Below are 17,814 nucleotides of genomic sequence, written 5' to 3'. Positions count from 1 at the left end.
GACAGAAATGCCTACAAGTAATCAGCAAATGAAAGATATACAGGCCACTGACATATCCCTCTTCAACCAAAATGGGCAGATCACCGGGTCCAGGAACTAAAACAGGTAATGAAGCTGCACTCTGTGCTCTCTGGTTCCAAAGTTTCAGACAGATTTTGAGAAAGGCTGCAGAACGCTACAAACACGTTTCCCTCGTTCTTCTTCAAGCTTAGCATTTCATGTCCAACTTGACTGTGTTTTACAAAATATGCAAAATGTGAATTTCCTATTCAAGATATTTTAAGTGGACTGACACAACAGCCAAGTCCATGCGGCATTAACATCATTGTCAGCATTTGAGGATCAAAATTGCCTCCATTGAGGCACCTGGGAAAAGCAGGGCAGTGTGTTGCTAGGCCCTGTCACATTGGCATCGCACCTCCAGCAGGTTACTCCTGGGATGCTTCCCCTGGAGAAAGCTGCTGCCCCCATATACACAAGTCTCTTTTATGCAGCTCTAAACATAAAAAGACAAGAATACTTAATCCACAAGAGCGTTACAGATATTAATGATGCAACACTTCTGTCAGGAAATATTCATACCTTCTTCATTTACAGGGCAAGAGCGCTGAATTATTAAATTAATTTTTTTCCCATGTCACGAACCATACCCATATTTACTCATCATTCCAGCAATTTTGAACTAAGTTGAGAGCCCAGCAGCTCCACAAAGGCTCACAGCTTTTTCAAATTTAAACAAATTCCTAAATAAACACTTAGGCTAAAAGGATGTGTACATGTGTGACAGGCTTGGACTCTTCCGCATCAGCATTAGCAGTGTGCATCCAAGTCATACATTACCATGCATCTCACGGCTGCCATAGAATCACTACAGAATTACAGAAACATTAAGGTTGGAAAAGACCTCTAAGAGCATCTGGTCCAACTGTCAACTCATCCCTACTGTGCTCACTAACCACGTCCCTCAGTGCCATATCCACACGGTTCTTGAACACCTCCAGAGACGGTGACTCCACCACCCCAGCCTGTGCCACTGCCTCACTGCTCTTTCAGAGAAGAGATTTCCCCTAATATCCAACCTGAACCTTCCCTGGCACAACTAAAGGCCATTACTTCTCATCCTATTGCAAGTTACCTAAAACAGGCAGACCCTCACCTCACCACAACCTCCTTTCGAGGAGCTGCAAAGAGCAGTAAGATCTTCCCTGAGCTTCCTCTTCTTCAGAGTGAACAATCCCAGTTTCCTCAGCCACCCCTTGTAAGACCTGTGCTCCACATCTTTCAGCAGCTTCACTGCAATTATCTGGAAATGCTCCAGAGCCCCAACATCTTTCTTGTAGTGAAGGGCCCAAAACTGAACACATTACCCACCAGAGCCAAGATCCTCCCTGAACATCTCTCTGCTCCTGCTGGCAACACTATTTCTGATACAAGCCAGGATGCCCCTGGCCTTTTTGGCCACCTGAGCATACTGCTGGCTCATGTTCTGCCGGCTGTCAACTAACATTCCCAGATCCTTTTCCACCCCACAGTTTTCCAGCCACTCTGCCCCAAGCCTGTAGCATTGCACAAGGTTTTTGTGACCAGAGTGCAGGACCTCTCGCTTGGTGTTGCTGAACCTCATATAATTGGCCTCAGCTCATAACTCCAGCCTATCCAGAGCCATCTGTAGATCCTTACTGCCCTCAGACAGATCAACAATTCCCCCCAACCTGGTGTCATCTGCAAACTTACTAAGGGAGTACTCAATCCCCTTGTTCAGATCACCAATAAACATATTCAACAGGACAGGCCCCAGGGCTGACCTCTGGTCATTATTAGTGATTGGTCATCAGCTGGATTTAACTCCATCCACCACACTCTCTTGGCCCAGCCTTCAAGCCAGTTCTTCACCCAGCAAAGACTGTATCTGTCCAAGCCATGGGCCACCAGCTTCTTCAGGAAAATGCTGTGGGAGACTGTGTCAAAGGCTTTACACTAAAGTCTATGCAGACTATGTCCACAGGCTTTCCTTGACCCACTACGTGGGTCACCTAGTCACAGAAGGAGATGAGTTTGGTCAGACGGTACCTGCCTTCATGAACCCATGCTGGCTAGGCCTGACCTCCTGACTGTGCTGCACATGCTGTGTGATCGTGCTTAAGACGATATGCTCCACAACCCTCCCCAGTACTGAGGTCAGGCTGACAGGCCTGTAGTTCCCCAGATCCTCCTTCAAAAGTTTGTTATAGATGGGAGTCACACCGGCAAGACTCCAGTCATCTGGAAGCTCCCCTGTTGTCCAGAACTGCTGACAGATGACAGAAAGTGTCTTGGCAAGCACTTCATCAGCTCCCTCAGTACCCTCAGGTCAATCCTGTCTAGCCCCATGGACTTGTGACAGCCTGGTGGAGCAGCAGGTCACTGTATCCTCCTGAAGGAATGGAGGGATTATTCTGCTCCCTATCCCTGTCTTCTAGCTCAGAGGGCTGAGTACCTTGAGGATAACTGATTAATCAGAAAAAGAAATAGAAAAAGACAGAAGTAAAGAAGGCATGGTGTACTTCAGCTTTTTCCTCATCCAGTAAAGGATGGTGATTCTCCTTGGCACTTATGTTGTTAATGTATTTCTAAAAACACCTTCTGTTATCTTTTACAATGGTAGCCGAATTAAGTTCTAGCTGGGCTTTTGTCTTTCTTATTTTCTACTTATCCTAGCAATATCCCTGTACTCTCCCTGACTTGCCTGCCCCTTCTACATGAAGCAAACTCCTTTTTGCCAGGAGTCTCAGCAAAAGCTCCCTGTTCACTCAGGCTGGTCTTTCTCCACATCAGCTTGTCTTAGGGCACTTGTTCCTGTTCCTTTAATGTTTCCTTCTTGAGAAACATCCAGCCTTCCTCTCAAATTTACCAAATCAGTAACTATCATTTTGTAGTTGCTATCCCCAAGATGGCTTCCGACCACCACATCTCCCACCAGTACTTCTCTGTTCATAAAAAATAGCATCTAGCAGGGCATCTCCCCTGGTAGGCTCTCTTATCAGCTGCATCAGGAAGTTATCTTCTACTTACTCCAGGAAACTTCTAGGTTGTTTCCTTTCTGTTATATTGAATTTCCAGCAAAAACCTGATAAAGTTGAATCCCCATGAGAACAAGGACTAGCAATTGCATGACTTCTGGCAGCTGCTCACAGAATGCTTCATCTGCCTCTTCATCCTGGTGGAGTGATCTACAACAGGCTCTCAGTAGGACATCACTTTGCTGGCCTTTTTCTGATCTCTACCCACAAGAACTTAATCTTATCATTACCAGCACTGAGCTCTGCAATACCAAAACACTCCCTAACGTACAGATCCCATTAGATCAACACTGTTCTTGCACCCTTACGTATTAATTTAAATTTTTTTTTTTTCATCTTTGGACTCAGAAACTTCCCCACCATCACACAGTAGGCTGGGGGCAGAAATCTATTTAGTGACAACTATCTCTTATCAGAAAGAAGACAGAGTGCACTTATTTGGGTTTTGGTGGTTGCATTCAGTGATGAGGCAGAACAGTCCAGACTCTTTTTTAAATAACGGCAGGCATAACAAGTTTGGGAAAAGAGACACAGTCATCACTTTTCATTCTTTTAATTAACATGAATCTGCTTATTTACTCAGAATACCTAATAGATTTGCAATGCATTTTATTTCTGCAAAAAATGTTTAGATTTCATATCAGCAACTTCTTGGGAGGACTACATCACACTGCTTTGCACTATCAAACAAAAAACTACTCGTCTATGTACCTACAAACTCAAAGCATTGTCATCTGAGCTATGAATAAACAGCCATCTGTTGGATGATCCTTATACAATTATCAGAACACAAAATGCTTCAGTTCCAGAATTCAAAACCGTATCAGTGAATTCCTTTCTATTCAGAAAGTAAAAATAAAAGTGTGGACAATTGGAATTTCTCCTCAAAACAGCAATAACAAATTTCCGATACATCCCACATCTTCATTTATTTTAACTATGATCTCTTCTCCAACTACCTTTTTGTAAACCTCCTAGCCAGAGTAGCATAAAATATGTGATCAGAAAAACTGAAGAACAGTCCTGAACATATTTCTGTTTGGAAATTAAAAGTTAACTTTTCTGGTGAGTGAGGCCACTCCAAAACTTCATTGTGAACATATTCTATATACACTGAATTTTGATAATCAGGACATATAGAAGGTACATCTGTAGAATGTGCAAATGGATAAAAAGGAAAGTGAAGATGATGGAAAAGAACAAATGACTGATGTGCCAATTGGAGAGCAGGCTTACGTGTTGCCCGTTTGAACTGGCAGTGTGAATTAACATGAAAGAATGAACAAACCCAAATAACTTAAAGCATTCTTTAAGAGATGTAGCCAAAGCAGCAGATTCCAGGGACCTGGTGAAGCAATCACAGCGTCACTGCTTGAAATAATGCAGCCCAATGGATAAAGCATTCCTGACAATCAAGCTTTACCCAAATAGCCCTCAAAGGTTTGTACAGTGCCAGGTTCCTGCTGCCTGACATGAAAACCTTCACCAGAAAATCAGAAAAAAAAAAAAAAATGCTGGAAGGTTTGCATGTCAGGTGGCCAAAGAGAGAAAAGGAAAGGATAAAACTATCTGACTGGCTTGCCACATTAGAAGCTGATTCAGTCCAATCTCACAAAAAGAAAAGGTTGCATTGTTGCAACTGTGTCTTACAAGAGACTCTGAGCCCTTATCTTCAAGAAGTCATACCTAAGTGCCTTGCTCTCAAGCTTCCAGACCAGATGAATACACGGATGTACTTAAATATTGACCAACTGAGCCATTCTCTAAAAAAAATTGTTAACTAAAAGCTAAATTTCATAAAGCATATTTCATTCACAATTGAAATAAATAAATAAATAAATAAAAAGTAGTTCAACATTTATTTGCTAATGTAAAACCAGTCTTTAAAATAGAGTTTGAACTGCAAGAGCATGTCCTTGCGTTAGAATCAACCGCTATATAGCTTTCTGTGTCTTATAATACTATTTCTAGCTTCAACTACATCAAGCAAGATGGGAAGCTTTGCAATTCCTCTGTGAGACATACATAATAATCTAGAAGAACTCCTGGATTATATCCACGGAATCCTCAGAAATACCCACAGACAGAAACGTTCAACTTCCCAAGGAGAATAAGGCAAGATGTTACAACGCACAAGACTCCTAAAGCATATTTTGCTATGTAGTATTAGGAACAAGTTGACAAAACTTTTTTCGTTATACACTTCACCCACACTTATTTTTGTATCTATGCTGGCTTTTATTTAACAATTTTTGAGACTCCTGTAAAGCTGCCAATAAAGAAATCTTGCTTTCAATACAGCCTAAATTGGGTCTTCAAACTGTTATGCTCAGCAGTTACTGAAAGTAAAAGAAATTAGATTTTGATCTTGGATTGAGGCAAAGTCTGGAGCATCCAACAGCCCTGCATATAAGGTGTTATTCTCAAAATGCTCAGAAATGAATATATCCAAAGGGGATGAGGTCCCAAAGCTGGGATGAGGTCCAGAAGCAAAGACTCAAATTTCTTCTCCTGCTTTCAGTTTAAGTCATGGCTATTATTGAAACAGATTCACAGTGGGCACAGGAGTGAACAAATTTCAAGGATACACACACTACACATCATGTTTTAGAAGACAAATCAGTGTTTTAAACTGTGTAGAACATAATTTATGTACATAATGAACCCAGGCAGTCTTGTACAAAGTCTCAACAGCTGCACTGAATAAAGTATACCACAGAGTACAGCCTAACAGCATACTGCCTTGATTCACCAGTGCAAAACAGAAGACAAGAAAAACCAAAGCTAAAGGATATAGACTTCCTCCTGTGCACAAATCAGAGAGAACAAAGGAAACAAAACCTCGGCCACAGCGGCTACCCAGCAATGTACAACACCTCAAAATGGGAAGTGTGCTCAAAAGCTTCAGTCGCAACCACATGTTCTCATACTCTCCTCAGACATTCTTTTACCTTTTTTACTCTTTTACTTTTTTCTTTTACCTTCCAGTTCAAACTGGCAACACGTAAGCCTTCTCTCCAATTGGCACATCAGTCATTTGTTCTTTTCCATCATCTTCACCTTCCTTTTTATCCATTTGCACATTCTACAGATGTACCTCAACAGATCACCAAAGAGCACTTTACCTGGCAATCAGATTTAATTGTGAGTTGACACAAAACTTCAGAAACTCTAGAAACAAAGACCTATGCTCATATTTGAGATTAACGGACAGCTTATAATCAAGGGTTTGAAAATAGCTTCTGCATCATTAAGATTTGCTCATTAGTATAAGTTAAGAATGCACATTTTGCACCACAGTAATGATGTAAACTGTGCTTACCTCTGCTAGAAATAAAACATTTTAAATGCCTTCCTACTTTAGATAAAACTCCCATATACTGAGAGTCAAAGATTTTACATGGCAAAAAAACCAACCCACTAAGGTATCAGTATAACACAGAAGAGCTTATGGAACTGCGAGGTCAGGTGGCATGTTATTAAGCAACTGAGGTCAAAAATCTTACAGAAGTTTCTTTCCTAACTGCTCTCTGCAGCAGAAGCAAAAATCAAAACTGTCACATTATTCTCTAACTCTGTTAAATTGATGCATTCAGGCTCCTGTGTGCAATCCAGTCTAAATTAACTCCTAAAATAAGGACTTGGCTTTCAGACTATGCATGCTAAGTAAGCCACTCCTCAAGAACTTGAGAGAAGAAGTAAACATTCAATTATGCCTATTCTTGTTGAAAAAGAACTTATCTTTCTAAATCTCAAATGTGGAATAATTTTCTAACAGTAATAGTCACTTTGAGACCACAGCTTTGTCTCATGGGTCAGACTGATCTGTTCTGCTTGCTTCACTTGAAAACTAAGCAAAAGAACTTTAAAGGCTTTGATTGAGTTTTTAATATTTATGTTTATTTTTGTTCCATAACCAAAATAGTCTTGTACATACATATTAAAGGAACAGTCTGTTAAAAAAAATTTAGCAAGGGAAGCCATCCACTAGATTCAATTTTCTTCTGATACGTAATTAACACACATTCTACCATCTTTTTCTAGTATTTCATCAAGCCAAATAGCCGGGAGGAAAACCCTTCTGGTCAGGAGAAGGCGAGGTCAGGAAAAGTGGGTGAGGAGGAAAGAACAAATCAACCAGAAGGAACTTTTTTTTTTCACCTCAGCCTGTCTTTATTGTCCAGTTATTTTATCTTTCAACTTCCAAAGTAATGAATTCTTCAGTCCATCTCCCCTGCTTGTTTCCATCTACCTCCCTATGCCTGAATCCACTTCTCCTGAACCCACAAACACACTTCTAAGTATTTACAACAGACTCAGTGACAAAACTATCATTAAACGAAACGTTACCTAAAACTACAGCTATTTTTTCAAGGTTCACAACCACAATGCAGTAAGATTTATCCTTTGAAACGGTGAAAGGTGAAGTGACTGCTCAACTTCCAAGTACAATATGAGATATTATATTAACTACAAACACTTTTATGGTATATGGTCTTTCCTCTTCCTTGTACTTCAGTCCACAGATATGAATAAATGACTTGCTTAGTTTTCTTTTTTTTGTCTTCTTCCTTTATAGAGGAATATCTTAAAATTGAACATCTTCCAAGGAGGCAGTGCAGTTTGCTTTCTTAATTTACGTCACGAAGCACGAAACAAGCTGACATTTGACAAGTTTATTTTTCCTGACTGCCTGTGGGTTTTAGTACTGCTCTTTTTGTTCTGTGTATGAAAAAGCAAATGCCATTTGCTTTGATAATGTTTTGTTCATTCAGGAAAACACTGGATTTTTTGAGTTGTTGGGTCTTTAATATTTTTAAGTAATGTTAATCTCCCTAGACAATGTGGCCACGCAGGTCTGAAAAAATGAAAGTTACGGAAACTACACGAGGGGCTGCCATTTCTTGGAAAGACTATGTCTACAGTATTGTTCAAAAATTCAATTACAAATCTCATTTTTCAAGCGTGTAAAAACAGCTGGACAAAATTCACTCCATATATACTCATTGTCCCCAGATGAAAGCTTCTTGGCAAAATTTCCCCAATACCTACGCTGACTATTTAGCATCTTACGAAATGGTCTTTTCTTCAAGAACAAGCAGAGCAAGGAACAAGAACATGATGACCATCACAGTGTGATATAATCTTCAAGAGATTAAGACACTTCCAAAATGTACAGAGATAGAAGCTTATGTGCATCACAGCACTGGATGCTATTTTTCTTTTGTTTGATATTCCTATTCAAAAACCAGACCAGACAGAGCACTTGCACATTTCAAAAGGTTAATAACTGTGTTCAGCTACTAGCAGCACAGCATCAGGTTAGTCTGATAATGCACAGGGAAAATTCAACTTCTACAGGGAAGAACTGATATTGCGTTCTGTGTTTGTACAGCACCTACCATAATGAAGCCTTGAGGTCATAAATGGGTCTCCTTCACTCTATGGTATCTAAATCAACACAGAAATAAGGTTTATGATTTAACATCTACACTCTTCTGCCATAAATTCATTCTGTGGAAAAATCTCAAGATTACTCATATAGGAACCACCTGCCCTGTAACTAAGATTGAGTTCTGTCAAGGTTCCAGGTACACACATTTAATTCCAAAATTGCAACGGGAAAGATCTAGGTGTAGCTAAATGTATGTACCATCAGAATGCACAGGCCAAGAAATCTTTGCTCAGAAACACCAGCCTCGACCTCTTCTGTTCTTATAGCAAAAAACTACTCCACTGGAATACTCTTCTTGCATTCTACAAAGTGTCTATAGGCACTCTTCAAAAATTTTATAACTTATGTCACCAACTCATCTCATTCACAGCAGTACTGCAGACCTTCATGCTCTTCTTGCCTCCTAGCTATAGTATATTTAGCTATAGACTATTTCTATAATTAACCCATAATATCCATACAAAGCAAGCAACGATAAACTAATGAACTGAAGAGGAAGTAATTGTTGTTTCTTGGATGTTCAAATCAACACATTTTTTCTCTACTTTCTAATTCATATGGAGTTTCTGAGCTATAGCATTTATTCCTGAAAAATAACGTTTTCTAAACAGCAGCACTAATTGTATTACACTGGCATAGTGTTTGAAGGAGTTTCACATACTACATTACTAGCAGTTCCTATACTGCTACAGTTGGAAGAAGGGTAACATTGCGATGTCCCATGTTAATATATTAAAAACTATAAGAAAAGTTGAAAAAAATAATAAAAGCACGAGAAGAGGTTTTGCTTGAAGCCCTTGAAATAATTTGTGAAAGCATCTTAGTTGCACACTTTGCACAGGCTTCTTGCCCACTCTTGTAGTGCCTTTGACACAGCATGTAAAGGATGACAGAAACAGATGCAGAAGCAATAAAACATACAAGTGAAGCAGATTATGCTCTGCAATTGTTGCGAGCAAAGAAGCATGACTACAACAACCTTATAATAAATGAAATAAATAGAAAAGAATCCTACAAGAGCTTGTTTTTCCCTCAGGGACTAATATCTTGCCAAGACTCCACTGTTGTTATAACTTCAAAATGAAGTTCATATGTAGTCTTTCAATGTCCAATTCTAAATCCCTCTTTTATCTCTAATAGCATTTCTTGGTAAGGTGTATCAATTGCAAATTGCCCCATTTCATATGCTGGGCAGTTTTCCTAGGGATGACAGGCAGCTGAGTAAATACATGTTTTTGCTGAAATAAAAACTAAAATCTTGCTGTATCAGACCCCAACAACCCCAAAACACGGCCTTTAGACAACAGCAACGTTTCCCCAACAGAGTGAACTCATATAACTTGTTTTTCTTTGGAAAGCTCGATGAGATTTTTCTTAACAATGCACCTTATCAACAGCAAAGCACATCTACAACAGCACAACTTCAGCAGCAGCAAGTTGGTTCTGTTGGAATGAAGTGCATCAATGCACACCTACTACACCGGTACACTCCTCCTAGGCAGGGCTGGACAGTGACCCACGTACTGGCTGTGACCTCCACTAAACTATGTGTATGCTGAATTTCTGATACATTTATGATGTTTATGTAAGCACAGCAGTATCCCACAGCCAAGGTCCTGATGAGTTACTGCAGTTATAGCTGATGAGCGGAGTTGCCTGGCTAACCAGCAGCCAGGAATGAAGGGAGGGCTCACTGCAAAGCAACGTGCTGCAGGATAACTACCCTCTTCCAAGGCACATGTATTGTACAGTAAAGTCCACTCCCTTACATTGAGACTAACACCACAAACCAAAACAGTCTTTGCTTTTAAAAGAGAAGGGATTTCCTGAGAAAATACATTCAAAGAAGGCGAAGACTGCAGCATAGCTCCCTCCAATGAGCAGTCAACACTGCGAATAAGATGGGCTTGAGAAGAAATCAGGCTTTACTGGAAGTGGACTCAAAACTATGGGTGCATATCAAGAGCTCACCTGAAGCCTAATGAAAACAACAGCGGGCAGGGAGGAGGGGAACAAACTAAAGCACACAGACTTTAGTAAGGCATGGAGAGATGCCTGCCTTACAGCCCACCACCCCACTCAGTGCACTGGGCAGATGCACAGAGTCAGAATCCTGGCCTGTTTGGGGAGAGGTGCGTAAGCCTGTGAGTATCACTGCACCTAAATGTGAGAGAGCCAAGAATTACTTTGAGTTTTGTATCTTCCACATAAACTGTTTTCTTGGAAATGTTCTGCTTGCACGTACAATGCAAGCAAAAGGTTACTGCTTTACTATTTTACTTCGTTGCTAAAATATTTAAATGAATTAACAGAGAAGGCTACTCATCTGCTTGTCTTTCTGGAGGAAAGAGTATATTAATAAAAATCTTGCTCAGTTGAAAAATTGCAATTTATACTCCCTTTACAAAGAGATTCCTTTCTCAAGATAAAGCCCACCAGTTCTCTAATGTTCCTTTTTCATCACTGGTAACTAATTTGTCGTCATGAACCGAACTCAGTTTTGGGGAGGAAACGTGACTGACACAGAATAAATGTTACTCTCCCTAATTCTATAATTACTATGTAATAACAATTAATGAAATGCTATTTTGCTAGGTGAAGGGGCTCCTGTGCTTTTAAGATTTACTCTCATGATCAACTGTATCCCTTACAGCTATTGGAAATAAAATTAAAAGATTTTTCCTAAAAAATAAACCTGCACATAGCTCTTAATTACATCTTGCTTCTTTTGCAGATTGAAATCTGGCAGTAATTGCTGCAGAAGCTCATAGCCTCGCTAATATCTGCCCTGCACTCCTTTAGAGAAGTCCATGCTGAATCTCAGTCCCACTCGTCAACACAGAAGAATTTGAAAAACATCAGCATTAGTTTTAGTGGACAGATACTAATTGGGTTGTTATTTTGTCACTGTGTAAATTCTCAGTGACCTTTCCAAAAAGAACTAACAAGTCAATAGAAACTGTTTCTTCTTGACTTTCTCCACATCCTTGTTTTTTGTGGTGTTTTTTGTGGTGGTTTTTTTTTTGGTTTTTTTTTTTTTATTTTTAAACAGCCATCGTGATTCTTCATCTCTTTTGAGCTGCATTTTTTTTTTCTTTCACTTTTCTTAAGGTAGAAAGGATAAGTAAGTTGGTTTCTTGTTCATTTCCTTACTTCACATTTTATGTTAATGGACATTTTCTCGGTTGCTAACTCAAGTAACCCACTCAGTACTGAAGGAACAAAACATCAGATTTCCAGCACCAACTACGTTAAGAGCTCAGTCCACTCCTCAAATATGAAAACATAACAAAAATGCATACAGAAGGGCCAGTTTTCAGCAGCTGATACACATTTGTGTATCTTGTAAAGAGATGACATCTCAACAAACATAATCTGTTTATGTCTGCATACCCACTGAATTTACCAAATACTTATTCGTAACTACAGGTCATATCAGCACAGTTACAGACATAGATTGAACCAGCTCTGCACTCGAGTACTTCCTCTGGTGGGCAATGGGTCTTGCTAACACTGCAGACAATGGAAACCCAAAGTTACTGTTAAGAAAGAAAAAGATGGCACGGAGAGCTCTGCTCTTGGAACACTATCTATCTCCTGAAAGCAAACGTTTGTACACACTGGGGAACCGTGGGGAACAAACAGGAAAAATGAGAAGTCTAAGAACAGTTTCAGAACTGTGGCCTGACCAGGATGACAGCATTACAGCCATGGCGGAAGAGCTGGCTTGACAGCAGTGCTGGAGGAATGAATGGATGCAGGCTTCTTTGACAGACTGAAAACTGGGTTGAACAAAGCTCAGTACAACCTCTTTTGCCTGGACACACTTTGATCATACAATCACAGAATCACTAGGGTTGAAAAAGACCATCTAAAGGATCATCTAATTCATGATACGGACTACTGGCCTCCAGTGGCTCCCTTCCAACCCAAAAGAAGTTTTGTTTGTTGGCTTTTGCTCTTGTTTTTTAAAAGAAAACACTCAATTGCTTGCATTCACTTGTTAAAGAAGAATGTTGCAAGTGAGATGCTTACAGGGAACAAAATACAAACATGAGATGTTATAAGTTTTCACAGGTTACTGAAAATACAATATATTCACCCACACAAGGTACTAAATTTTGCGTAGTATGCAGTGCAAACTGCAAAAGTTCACTTTGTATAAAATCCATACAATCCTTGCCAATCATGTTACACAGTGTTCTTTGCTTCTTTCCTAAGATCCTTATTCAATTTCTATGTTAATATTTTGGAAAGCAGAATCCTGTCAGGCATACAATACTTCACACCATAATCCTGAAATAAATTATCATGCGTTCAAATTAAACAGATTCCAGTGGAAAAAAACTATCCAGATCCTCTCACTTGTTCAGCAAAAAATTCCCTGATTTCAACTCCACAATTCCATTAATGTTCTGTTTGGGAACATCTCACTTTACTGACAGCATCTTGATTTGCACACTGAAAAACTGAGTTTGAAAGTATGTGTCCTAATATATTAAAAAGCAAACTGGAGATCTTCGGAAGACGCCTTACCAAAAAGGACAAACCAACAGAAACTTTTCTGGCTGAACTCCCTTGAAATTTTAATATCTTGTTGTCTCAGTCTGTGAGGAAAAAAAATAAAAAGCTTGTAAAGGTACCAAATACCAATTAGCAATGCCTCATTCATACATTTGTTTGCTAACTGGAAAATGGACGTTTTTATACTGTGCAGAATAAAAAGTGTATGGATTTCAGTTAAATAAGAGAAATAGTAGCAGTCATCAAATGAACACACAGGTACGCAAAGCCATTTAGACCCAAGGGGATTACACACCGCAACTGCTTCATTACTAATACAGGATTGGAAAATTGATAATACCAAGCAGAAAACTCCCTTACAGGGAGATCTCACCATCTGGCTTATCTGAAACCCACAGGGAGTAAAACAATAAAGGCCAATAATTTTCCATCAGCGATGCAGCAGCACAGAGCGGAGGACAAGAACCAGACAAACCCCAGAGAGATCCGAATTTTGAAGCATTTTTTTTGCTGGATTCTTTATGTTTTCTTGCAAACATTAACCCTTAGGGAGACACTATGAAAAAAGGTGATGATTAACCATACCACAGGAATCATGAAACTTGAAGCATATCAGTAATTTCCTCACTGAAATCATATAATTACTAATTGAGTAATACAGCTCAGAATCATTGATTTCTAGAACTGATGCCCGAATCATGAAAATACACTTCAACAAGTTTGTGCACTCTAACTTTCTGAAGCTTTTGAGCTTCCAAATGTAGTAAATTCTACATCACAATGCCCACATTAAGATAATTAGATACTTTTAAATAACGAGTTTAAATCTAACCAATTACCTGCTCATTCTGTTTATGAGGAATTTGTCACACATTGAAAAAATAGGAATCCGCAATGTGTGCTTTAATGTCTTAAACAGCACATTTTATCAAAAACCACAGACTACAAGACTTCCTTACTCAATACCCCGTTAGTCATACAGGAACAAGTTTCACTTGTCAGACAATAAAAACACGTGATTGCAGGCATGCTGTATATTATACGAGTGGGATAAGAAGCAACATCAAATTTACCCTTGTCAGCTAACTGCTAAGTGTTGGCAGCTAGAAATAATGCTAGAACCAAATACATACAATATTTGTCTATCCCATTTATCTACTGTAGATTTTTCCACACATATTTATCTGATAAAAATATACGTGGTCATGAGGCAAAAGAGCGAAATGGATCACTGCTCAGCTCTGACACAGAACTTGCTAACTTTCATCATTTTTTTTCCATTTTTATACTCCAAAAATACACGTATCTCTAAAAACACAAACTACTAAAAAATCACAATAGTTGCATGGGCATGACTTGGCATTAGAATAGTACAAACTCAACAGAATCACCACATTTTCATTCCCCTTGTCAGTTCCCGGGATGTATTGTGCACGAGTGGCACATAATTACAAGATGTTTTTAGCTTCTAAGCACCATTATCATCATGGTTGCCTGCTTTCCTGAACAATTTAAGACATTACCAACCATTAAAATACAAGCAGATTAATCAAGGTGTCCTCGGATAATTACCATAAGAAGTTTGCAGATACGTTCAGCATAAGCTTTCATTCTACAAAATGCAGAAAATTCCCTTAAGCAAGGTAAAACAGCACCACCATATAGTAGAGCAGATTCTCTTGTAAATGTAAATCCTCTCCTCTTTTTGTGCCACGATAGAAACAAAAGTTCTTCTAACAAACTTTAAAAAAGAATAAACATCAACAGCAGAATTCAGTAGGTATTCACTGTGAGTCCTCCAAAATGGCTTGAGAGAAGTCCTGAGGAGAAGGATTTTGGGGTGCTGGCTGATGAAAGATTCAATATGAGCTGGCAGTGTGCACTTGCAGCCCAGAAAGTCAACCGTACCCTGGGTTGCAGTGGGATGACCAGGTCGAAGGAGGTGATTCTGCCTCTCTACTCTGCTGTCATGAGACCCCACCTGGAGTACAGCATCTAGTTCTGGAGCCCTCAACACAAAAGCACACTGAGACACTGGAGGTCCAGAGGAGGGCCATGGAGATGATCAGAGTGCTGGAGCACCTCCCCTACAAGGACAGGCTGAGAGAGCGGGGATCTGCAGCCTGGAGAAGAGAAGGCGGCTCCAAGGAGATCTTACAGCAGCCCTCCAGTACCTGAAGGGGCCGACAGGAAAGCTGGGGAGGGACTTTTTGTAAGGGCATGTAGCAACAGGACGGAGGGAAATGGCTTTAAACTGGAAGATGGTAGATTTAAAGTGGATATAAGGAAGAAATGATTTCCTGCGAGGGCTGAGATGTGTCTGTTGAAGCACTCATAGGGCACCCAGGTCCTTCTGTGCGGAGCTCTTCCCAGCAGGTCCGCCTCTCACCTGTACCCACGCGCTCTTCTCCCTCCCACACCTGCACAGCCCTGCACTTGCCCTTGTGCCACCTCATCCTCTGCCTTTCTGACCAAAACAAGGGCTCGTCCGGGATTTGAACCCGGGACCTCTCGCACCCTAAGCGAGAATCATACCCCTAGACCAACGAGCCAACTTCTGCAAACACTCCCATGGAGTCGCTCATTCCAACTTCTCACTCCACGCTGCACCACCCAAAACTCTCCTTACACCTCTCACAATGCTGCCCGCGCACTTCTGCAACTGTGCACCTTCGGGCTCTGCCCTGCACAACGCTCCTCGAAGGACACCACAGCCTCACACACTGCGTCACCCTTCATCGTACCACCAACGTTGCTACTTAGCTATGCCACCCAATTTCATGACGCATCTCTCTCCATCACGGCGACTCTCTGCAGACACTCATGGACCACCTTTCCTAACTTCTGGCTCCAATGCAGCTTTATACGCTTCATACGCACTAAACGAAAACACAAGCAATCAAACATATCTCAGAAATGGCCACACCTCCATCTTTCACGTTACTCTCACTACGTCACGTCTCTCTCACAACAGCTTTAAAATCCTATCAAAATCAACCCGAGCGGGTCCAGAGGGCCACGGAGATCAGCAGAGGGCTGCAACACCTCCCCTGCAAGGACAGGCTGAGAGACCTGGGGCTCTGCAACCTGCAGAAGAGAAGGCTCTAGGGGCACCTCATAGCGGCATTCCAGGAAAAATAGGGAGGGACTTTTTATAAGGGTGTGCAGAGACGGGATGAGGGAAATGGCTTTAAAACTGGAGAACGGTAGACTTTGACTAGATCTTAGGAAGAAATCGTTTACTGCGAGGATGGTGAGAAGCTGGAACAGGTTGCCCAGAGAGGTTATGAATGCTCCCTCCCTGGAAGCATTCAAGGCCAGGCTGGATGGGGCTTTGAGCAACCTGGTCTAGCAGGAGATGTCCCTGCCTGTAGTGGGGGGTGGAACGAGGTGATGTTGAAGGTCCCTTCCAGCCGAAAACATTCTGTGATTCTATGAAAATCTAGTGAACAAGAGCTTACTTGCACAGACATATATTGCACAATTAAAACTAATTTGAAGGAAGAAAAACTAAGCAAAATGACGAATCTTCATTTTGCATTCATAATAAATTCTCTCAATACCTACGTAAAGGTACCTAGAATCAGATATGAATAGGCTTTTGGATTCATATAAAGAAGCCCTGTTCTGAAACAGCCCTGTACTTTATGTACAGTCAATGGGCCAGCACTGGAGTTTGCTCATGAGTGGCAGAATAAAAAAAAACACCGAGCACACTAGTGCAAGATGGAAAACAGAAGGAGAGAAAGAAAGAAGGAGAACAGAAGGAGATAAGGAAGAAAAAAACCACAACAAAACAACACTTGCACAGACTGGTTTGCTGAACATGTTCAGCTGGTGTGAATTAGTATAAAAGCTATTCCAACATCCGTGAACCTGTGCCAATTCAGACCAGATGAGATCAAGGCTGTTGTTAGCCAAATGGCAAAAGAAAAAAAACTGACCCAGCTATTTATTTATTCTAATTTCTATGCACGTGCATATAAAAGATGTAACCACCGTTATTCGTTTCTCAATTTATAAGTATTGGGATCAGAAGTTTTGTGTTTCCATGGGTTTGCTCGCATTTATTGAATGCACAACTGCTTGATCTATGTAACAAAATTTCAGATAAGATTCACCTTAATTCAGATTTCATAAAAAAACACAACAAAGAGTTGGGCCAGGCAAGGCAGGAGGATGCCTGCCAAGTTGTATGTTTTATTAGAAGCCACGTGATTGGCTTTGGAAAACATTCTTAAAGAAGTCAAGAAAATTCAAGCATCGAAAACACAAAAAGAAACCTAAGAAAAGCAGACTCAGGACAATTCCAATCCCTCCTCAACTCAAGAAGAAGGTTTAGACAATACCTGGAGTGTACAGTCATCATGCTGCTGTGTGCGGCTGATACTCATCTAATGGCAGCACAGTGAGGAAATGAGTTCAGTCAAACTGCTAGTCATATTGTTCACTCTTGGCTTTAGATTTAACCAGTTACTTAGCCATATGTTTAGACAAGTTTTTTAGGCATGCAAAATAACCCTTTCCTGTCTCTCTTTTGCAACCACAGTAACTGCAATGATGTCTATGCAACCCACGAAGGCTTGAAGGTTCATGGGCTGCTTCTTGACCCAGCTCAGCCAGAGGCCAGTTCCAGTCCAGTCAGGCCAACAAGAAGATCCAGGAAGAAAAACTTACCCCTCTTCTTTCTAGCCAAGGTGAATGTATTAGCCAGCTGTGCCACAGTTAGTCCGCTTGTGGCAGACATACCTTGAGGCTTGTTTGAGATTTACCCCC

General features: G+C 40.6%; 1 protein-coding gene and 1 non-coding gene across 2 annotated transcripts in view; both read right to left on the bottom strand.

Annotated features, from left to right (window-relative positions):
* FARS2 (phenylalanyl-tRNA synthetase 2, mitochondrial) overlaps positions 1-17,814 on the bottom strand; it is a 232,474-nt gene that overhangs the window by 96,371 nt on the left and 118,289 nt on the right. The window lies entirely within an intron of this gene.
* TRNAP-AGG lies at positions 15,519-15,590 on the bottom strand. Its single transcript has one exon. It is a non-coding gene; the product is annotated as a tRNA-Pro (tRNA).

Source organism: Centrocercus urophasianus, unplaced genomic scaffold (assembly GCF_019232065.1).
Source record: "Centrocercus urophasianus isolate 14NV4802_14NV808 unplaced genomic scaffold, USGS_Curo_1.0 seq_11, whole genome shotgun sequence".
Taxonomy (NCBI): domain Eukaryota; kingdom Metazoa; phylum Chordata; class Aves; order Galliformes; family Phasianidae; genus Centrocercus; species Centrocercus urophasianus.
The sequence above is the reverse complement of the archived record's forward strand: the minus strand, read 5'-3'. Positions and strand labels throughout refer to the sequence as shown.